Genomic DNA, 9,706 nt, shown 5'->3' with positions numbered 1-9,706 from the left:
TCCCTCTTCACAGCAAATAAGAATCAGATATTTCTTTCTTTAAAAAAAAAAAAAGAACTTTAGGAATTCTTAGTCTAATTACAAAAATATGTCTTGGGGAGCCTGGGTGGCTTGGTTGAGCGTCTGACTCTTGGTTTGGGCTCACGGCGTGATCTCACAGTTCATAAGTTCGAGCCCCAAGTCAGCCTCTGCACTGACAGCATGGAGCCTGCTTGGGATCCTCTGTCTACCTCTGTCTCTGCCCCTCCCCCACTCAGTCTCTATCTGTCTCTCTCAGAATAAATAAATAAACATAAAAAAAAGGGATGATGTCTTTTTTAAAAAATATGTCTTATTCATTGCAAGAAACTGAAAGCTTTAACTTGACACACATACACATGTACTTTCTAAAGAGCAAGTTTTGAGAATTAAGTAAAAACCTAGAGGGAACTTGCAGAAGTCAAGAGATTTGGGTTTTAGTGTTGACTTAAGTGAAATCTGGACCCCACTTTCCACATCTGGAAGATGGAGCATGAGGTACTCCTTCCACCTCTGTTTTTTTTAAAGTAGATATTAAATAATGATCTACCATGTCCCCATCCCTTCCATACATAATTTAAAACAACTTTACATGATAGTTACATTTTACAATGAGGAAACTAAGGCTCAGAGAAGCTTGTTGATTTACCCAAGGCTACTGAATATGGGCAAAGGTGTGGTGTAAGGGTATCTCCTGACACTAAGTCACATCCTCTTCCTAGAAAACTACAGCTGCCTTTAATTTACTAGGATACAAAATGGCTCTGGGTTTGAGAAGAATGACAACAAAACTTCATTGCCTACTTGACCCTTTGCCTAAGAATGGCTCTGCTCTGTCACTTACCTGTAGGAAATCTATGGTTTTCAACTGTGAGGTAGACAGGTTAATAGGCTGAGTCTGACCTAGAGAAGGCATCTTGAGTTTCACTAACATTCACAGACATTCAAAAGATGTGCTCTCCAATAAAGAGGGTCTTTGTCTTTTTTCTACCTGTGCCTCACTGATTGTGGAGAAATGTAATCACAACATTTAGATCAATGTTGGGCATATAGATCAAACCCAACCACAACAAATTCCCGGGGACTAGCAGACTTATTGGCCTTGCCAATAAATGCTTACCCAAACAGACCAGAATGCCTCCTGCAGGAATCAGAATAGTAATATACAGAAAAGGCCAGCCATTTGGTAGTCATTGAGAAGACACTGGATGCATAATGACTTCACCTTACAGTTGGACACCCAGAGTGAAATTAATAGGCTCCTACTTTTGAGAACCTCAGACTTGTCTTTGATCCCAAAGCATTTTCTAGTTCCTGTTCCATTTTCCACAGGGATTGTTCTACTCTTAACCCTGTTCTTGGGTTTCTGAGACACTATCTTCCCAAGCAATATATGGTTACTGCTACATTAAACCTTCATAAAATTTTTGGAATACGTGACTCTAGTCTTTACAACACAAACAGCTAAATAAAACTCTGCACAATCATTTTGTTATACTATATACCACTAAATTTTATATATCAAATAAGACTGAAGTTAATGGGGATTTGGCACATGGTCTGCAGATTACAAGGCCTGATTCATCATTGCTATATTATACTTTCTGTCACCCTTTTGGCTACTCCAACTGGCTCAATTATAACCATTGACAATCTTAAGAATTCAATACGATCTACCAAGAGGAGACATCTAGTCCATGACTTACCTATCAGCCCAAAGATTACTTCCAAGACCAATTCCATATTCTCTGGGAGTAAGTTTGAAGCATTTGGTTTTAATCCATCCATACCTTCACCATTAAGAAGCCAGATTTGGAAAAATGTGATAAAACCATATATAGAAAGATGTGTGGTGATTGTTTATGAAATAATTATAATAATATTTATTAAATATTATTTATTTATATATGATTTATAATGAATGTTCTCACAGTAGGGTAAGCAAGCTTCTCTTCAGAGAAACTCTTTGGCCAAAAAAGTTGAGCCAAAGATTTCCAACCCCTGACTTATTTGAGGCACTCAGCCTTGTGGATTTCATTTCCATCAACAATAATGAGTTCTGCATGCCTTGGAAAAGAACAAAGTACTTGGGGGGCACCTGGGTGGCTCAGTCGGTTGAGCGTCCGGCTTCGGCTCAGGTCATGATCTCACAGTTTGTGGGTTTGAGCCCCACATCGGGCTCTGTGCTGACAGCTTAGAGCCTGGAGCCTGCTTCTGATTCTGTGTCTCCCTCTCTCTCTGCTCCTCCCCCGCTCATGCTCTGTCTCTCTCTCTCTCTCTCTCTCTCTCTCCTTCAAAAATAAATAAAAACATTAAAAAAAAAAAAAAGAACAAAGCACTTGGTTCTTTCCCTGAATTCTGACTTTCAGTGCACCTACTGCATCTAGCCTATCTGATGCTTACAGGGATCCTCCTTCACATATTTTAATTTAATGTTAACATTTCCTTCCCTGGCTTATTAACTGCTCTACAGTGCAGGTTAACCAATGAACTCCGAAAGAGGTCTCCAGTTGCTCTGCAAGGGTGATGAGCAATTCTCACCCTGCACTTGAGCCAACAAAAATGTTGGGCCATTTTATAAGCAGCAGAAGTCCCAGAAGGCTACACGGTTCCATGGCATAATATATGCAGAAAAAATAATAAAAAGTTTTATGGCTCAGAGAGAGCCAACCGGTCTTAGTAGGGCCCCAAGGCAGGTAAATCTGGTATGTCCTCACTCAGCCTCATAACTTGACAATTTTAACCAAGAGTACTCAGGTTTTGAAGTGCCTGCTTTGCAAACATAAACAGTTCTGGATTTGGCATAACAACTGGCAAGAGGTCCTGCCTAAGGGCATTTATATCCAGTCGGTATCTTATCTAAGAAATCAGAAAAATTATTTCTTTCAAGTCTGAAAACTAAGTTATTTTAATGAATGGGCTGTTTTAATATCCTTGGCAAGCCAGGAAATTTACACTCCACTCCCAACGAGGGAAAAAACAAGGACATTTGCCGACGGAAGTCCCCTTGGATATAAGCCTCTGATAGCTGACTTCCATCCAATGCCAGTAGTCTTTGGAAAAGCTTTTCCTATTCCCTGATAACTTTCCTGTACATGTATCACAATGACATATATACACAGGGATATTATCAGGAAGTAGGGAAAGCTTTTCCAAGGCTACCGCTTCATAATAGGCCACTTGAGATGGTCGATACCTACACCACATGGGAGATACTGGGTGAGGCAGCCCTTACACAATAAGGCAGTGAAATGGGGATGAGAGAGGTTGATCCAAGAAATTACAGAGAAATCCTCCCACTGAGAATGACTTATAACATTTACTCACTTACTGAAATTTTAAAGTTGGAATAATTTCCTTAATATATCGATTTGCTCATGCTGAAGGTCAAAGCATGATCCTCATATCCTACATGATATTTGGCATTCTGAATATGGCACGAAGGACCCAGGAGGCAAAATCTGTCTTTTTACCAAATGTTCATCATTTTGCTTTTGCACTTATATAACCATATATATGTATGTGTTAGGAACATATATATTATATATATATATACATATACATATGTAAGTGCACATATATATATGCATACCCATATATTGTACATATACATGATATATATGCATTGATATATATGTATATTTAATTCTAAAACATACACATATTCTATATATACAAGCATATATATTCCATATATATGTATATATATATATATATATATATATATATATATTCCTAATACACATATATAGTTTTTTCCTCTCTGAACTCTAAGGTAATCATCACCCCAAATATAATTGCTTACAGATTCTGTCTAGTTTCCTAAGATTTCTTGATCTTACAAACATTAATCTGTTCCAGGAAATTACACTGGCTAGATGCCTTCATGAAACATTAACTGGATTTCAAAAGAAATTGTATTTCTTCAGGAAGAGAAAGATGTGATGTCCATGAAGACAGAAATACTCATACTATCTGCAGGTAAAAATGCATATGTATCCCAAATGTTGAAGCTGTTATACTGGCTTTCTCCATATTCCTAAACTATATAGAAATCAACCAATGGTCTAGGCATCTCTAACCTAATCACTCATTTGACAGCCTGTTCTGTTTTCATCCAGGCATGTCTGTGTTCCTGAGCCCAGAGGATTTAGCTTTTTCTGAGTGGCTTCAATTGGATTATTTTATCCAGGCAACCTGCCTCTTCTTTTTAATTCTAAACCTTCGCTGTGAGTATTCCTATATCAGAGGAAAAACATGTTTCGGCTGTTACAAGAAACATCACCTAAAATTGAGGCTTTCCTAGTAACAATGTCTTCAATTTAACACACACCTTTCCTTTCTTGGAAAAACAACAACAAAAAAACATGTGCAAAGATCACTTTCATCCACCACAGAAAATAATGTCTTTCCTCATGCAAAAATGCTACCTTTGAACTGCTAATAGTATTTCCCACATCCCTCAGGTTCTCCGTCTAGATTTTCTTTAAAGTCTGACTTAACTCACCACAATTTAACTTGAGATTGTGGAGATCAGATTCTAGGAGGATGGGACTATAAAAAATGTAGATAATTAGTTTTAAAATGTGTAAAATGTATGAAAATAAATCCATTAACTCAGCTGCATTGTTATACTCATTACTCAATAATATACATTTTTTTAATTTTTTAATGTTTATGTATTTTTTAGAGAGAGGGAGGGAGAGGCAGACAGAGAGACAGAGCATGAGCAGGGGGAGGGGCAGAGAGAGCTCTAGGGAGACACAGAATCCAAAGCAGGCTCCAGGCTCTGAGCTGTCAGCCCAGAGCCTGACTCGAGGTTCTAACCCATGAACCTCAAGATCATGACCTGAGCTGAAGTCAGATGCTTAACCAACTGAGCCACCCAGGTGCCCCATTATTCAATAATATATTAATCAACATGGTAAATAATCTATATTATGTTAATTACATCACTACATAGAATTATCTGCTTAATTTTTTTTTTTTTTTTAGACTGAGACAGCATGATGAAGGGAAAGGGAGACAGAGAGACAGAGAGAGAGACAGAGACAGAGAGACAGAAAGAGAGAGAGAGAGAGAGAGAGAGAGAGAGAGAATCTTAAGCAGACTCTATGCTCAGCGTGGAACCCAATGCAGGGCTCCATCCCATGACCCTGGGATCATGACCTGAGCCAAAATCAAGAGTCAGACACTCAATGAACTGAGCCACCCAGGCGCCCCTAGAATTACCTGTTTAGAGCAGCACTGTCCAATAGAAACATAATGTAACCCACAGGTGTAATTTAAATGTTTTCATTTCACATTCAAAAAGTAAAAAGAAATTGAAATTTAATTTAGTAATGTATTTTATTTAACCCAATTTATCCAAAATAGTATCATTTCAATGATAATGTGGTCAATATTAAAAAGTTATTAGTGAGCTATTTTACATTCCTCTTCATAAAATCCATGGTGTATTTTAGGCGTGCAGCACAAATCTCCTTTCACACTGGCCACATTTCCAGCACTCAGTAGCCCCAGGTGGGTGAACAGTGTGAATCTGAAGCGTGTTGAGCAGTAATGGACATGTACTGTGTGCTTACTACCAGCTCTCCCAGCTTTCGATGTTCGAGTACATGTCAGAAGGGTAAATTAGCCAGTCTCATGTCCACCATGCCTGTTTCTTTAGAGACTTTAAAACTAGTGTCTAACGTTTAAATTGCTTTTAATTGGTGTTAGCTGTACCATGTGAAGAAAATGAAATCAGTGGTGATTGATGCACTATTTCCCTATTGCTGCTGTCACAAATTACAAACTTAGTGGCTTGAAACAAAACAGGAGTGCCTGACTGGCTTAGTCCACACAGCATGTGACTCTTGATCTCAGGGCTGTGAGTTCAAGCCCAATGTTGGGTGTTGAGATTACTTGCAAACAAAAACCCCACACATTTATTTTCTTCTAATTCAGGAAGTCAGAAGTCTAAAATGAGTTGGCAGGGCTGTGTTCCTTCTGGAGGCCCCAGGGAAGAATCCATTTCTTTGCCTTTTCCAGCTTCTAAAGGCACCTACAGGGGCGCCTGGGTGGCGCAGTCGGTTAAGCATCCGACTTCAGCCAGGTCACGATCTCACGGTCCCTGAGTTCGAGCCCCGCATCAGGCTCTGGGCTGATGGCTCAGAGCCTGGAGCCTGTTTCCGATTCTGTGTCTCCCTCTCTCTCTGCCCCTCCCCCGTTCATGCTCGGTCTCTCTCTGTCCCAAAAATAAATAAAAAACGTTGAAAAAAAAAAAATTTAAAGGCACCTACATTCTTTAACTTGTCCTCTTCCTCCAGCTTCAAAACCAGCAGCCTAGCATTTTCAAATCTCAACATCTTTGGGAGCCTGGGTGGCTCTGTTAGTTAAGCATCTGACTTTGGCTCAGGTCATGATCTCACAGTTTGTGACTTTTGAGCCCCGCATTGTATTGACTCACTACAGTCAGCAGGGTCAGTTCCCAGCTCACACGTGTGTGCCTCTGTCTCTCAAAAATAAACATTTTTGGGGGCGCCTGGGTGGCTCAGACAGTTGAGCGACCGACTTCGCTCAGGTCACTATCTCGCGGTCTGTGGGTTCAAGCCCCGCGTCGGGCTCTGTGCTGACAGCTCGGAGCCCGGAGCCTGCTTCCGATTCTGTGTCTCCCTCTCTCTCCGCCCCTCCCCCACTCATGCTCTGTCTCTGTCTCAGAAATAAACATTAAAAAGATATTTAAAAAATAAAATAAAATAAAAAAATAAACACTTTTTATCTCAATATCTTTGTTTCTCTCCCCCATTCTCTCTTTTTCTCTCTCTCCCTCTCAGTCTGACTTCTGTTTTCATCACATCTTCTACTCTGACTCTGCTTCTTCTCTCTTAGGAGACTTATGATGATATTGAACCCACCTGGAGAATCCAGCATAATCTTCCCCTATCAAAATTATTAATTTAATCACATATGCAAAGTCCCTTTTGCCAGATAAGGGAACATAGTCACCCATTCTGGGGATTAGGATGTGGATATCTTTGGGGACCTTTATTCTATCTATCACAATGGAATATGTCCTACTCAGGTCTATAGGCAGAATTCTGTCACATTTAGTAACATTTAGTTACAACACAGATCTGCATGTGACAAAAAAAAAAAAAAAAAAAAAAAAAAAACTATGTCTTAGATGAATCCCTGCTTATTTGAAGCAATATTCCATAAAAATAAAAATGCAGTATGACAAATATTAAACATATGCATTTGTTTTTATTCAGTAGGATTTGGCATTTTCTAGAAGCAATTTAAGCTGGAAGTTTGTACCTTTGGCCAGCCTCACCCAATTCAAAAGGTGCAAGATTGTCGAAGGATACAAACTTTTATTTGTAAGATAAATATGTTCTGGGAATGTAACATACAACATAATGATTATAGTTAATAATACTGACGTGTATATTTAGAAGTTGCTACAAGGGTAGATTTTAAAAGTTCTTATCACAAGAAAAAAAATTGTGACTATGTGAGGTGATGGACATTCACTAACAACGTTGTGGTGATCACTGCAGGGTTATATGGCAATTAAATCTCAAAAAGGGGAGGGGGGAGAAGCAAAGTAAATATATGTTCTGATGACTTAGGGAAAGTCAAGATAATAGGTACCTGAGTCAAGGCTGGAGAGAAAGGGTCTCCAGGTGTGTATTACCTACTTTTAAGCTGTGTTTCCAAATTTGCCAGGGCAAATCTTCACTCTCACTCCCAAGTAATCAGTGTCACATCTAGTATAAGTGAGCCATAAAGGTATACTTTCCCACAAAAATGTAATAAAGATTTTGATAGGACTCCTATTCTTTGCTAAATTTACGCCATAAAGTAGATCAACAAATATTTATGTCAAATCAACAAATATTTAATCAGAATATTATCAGGAAGGCATGGTATCCAGTTCAGAATATTCCATAACTTAACCTATAAATTCAACTTTCTTCAAAATTTTTTAAGGTTTATTTATTTTTGAGAGGGAGAGAGAGTGTGTGAGTGGAGCAGGGGCAGAGAGAGAAGGAGACGCAATCTGAAGCAGGCTCCAGGCTCTGAGATATCAAGACATAGCCTGAAGCAGGCTGTGCTGACAGTGGTGAGCCTAATGCAGGGCTCAAACTCATGAACCGGGAGACTGTGGCTGAAGTCGGTCACTTCACCAACTGAGAGAGAGCATGAGCCACCGGGTTGGGGGAACAGAGGGAGAAAGGGAGAGAGAATCCCAAGCAGGCTCCGTGCTGTCAGGGGCTGAATGTCATGAACTGTGAGATCATGACCTGAGCTGAAATCAAGAGTCGGAAACTCAACCGACTGAGCCCCCAGGCACCCCATAAATAACGTCTACTTTTTAAATTTCCTTTCATTATCAAAAATCAGTACAGGCAGAAAGGTAATTGGCTTACAAACTCTTTATTGATCCCACCAGAATGCTGTCCTTCTAATGCCATCTCTTCAACTGAATCTTCTTCTGCGGTTCTATTGATACACTAGAAGAGAATACTGAACCAATAGCGAAACTTTTAAAACATTGTGTTTCTGAACTGCGTAGACCACCATCTGAATTCCCCACTGCACCTTTCCCGTGTACTCAGGCTTCAAATCTCCTGTCTTTGGAGGATGGATTAGTCAGCCGCTTCCATAACAAAACATGGTAGACTGGGTGGCTTAAACAGCAGACATTTGTTTCTCACAGTTCTGGAGCCTGGAAACCCAAGATCAAGGGACCGGCATGCTTGAGCTCTGTTGAGAGCTTCCCTCTTGGCTTGCAGACGGCTGACCTCTCACTGTGTGCTCACATGGCAGAGAGAGAGAGAAGCAGCAGGCTCTCTGAAGTCGCCTCTTACAAGACACTAATCCCATCATGAAGGCATGCCGTCTTGTGACATAATATACACCTACTTATCTCCCAAAAGCCACACCTCCAAACGCCATCACATTGGGGTTTAGGTTTTCAACAAATGAAGGGGGAAGCAGGGAGGTTGCACAATTCAGTCCATGGGAGAAGAGACGCAAGATCCAGGCAAAGAAGACCTGAAGAATGATGGCAGGTGCTCCGGCAGACCTGATTCAAGTCCGCCCTTTAGTTATTCTCCAGCTCTCCTGGGGATTCCCCCAGACTGGGAACCAAGAGTGAACATGATTACTGCTGAAAGCTCATTACTCGGGATGACTAAATGAGCCTCAATGTGTAACTCCAAAGGACGTTTCCACCCAAAAGTGTAGCTCTGCACTTGAACAGTTACATCCTGGGGGTGCCTGGGTGGCTCAGTCGGTTAAGCATCCGACTTCCGGTCACAATCTCATAGTTCGCGAGTTCAAGCCCCACCACAGGCAGTCAGTGCAGAGCCCTCTTTGGATCCTCTGTCCCCTTTTCTTTCTGCCCCTCCTCCACTTGTGCTCACTCTCCCTCTCAAAAATAAACATAAAAAAAAAAAAAACTGTTACATCCTGAAATGATGTCTATATGGAGGTTGAGTTTTCTTGAAATGACATCTCTAAGGAGAAACCAAATGCTAGGTAGCACTATGACTTTCCTACCTAATCTTACTCTTTAAAATATTTTCTCTTTTCTTAACATAGAAATGGATAGGGTACGGTTTCCCAAACCAGGAGAAAGATTTAATTTATGATTCCTAAACTAAAACACCACTGTGCTGTAAAGAGAAGTGAAGGA

This window comes from Panthera uncia, chromosome C2 (assembly GCF_023721935.1).
Source record: "Panthera uncia isolate 11264 chromosome C2, Puncia_PCG_1.0, whole genome shotgun sequence".
NCBI lineage: Eukaryota > Metazoa > Chordata > Mammalia > Carnivora > Felidae > Panthera > Panthera uncia.
This window is presented reverse-complemented; position numbering follows the sequence as displayed.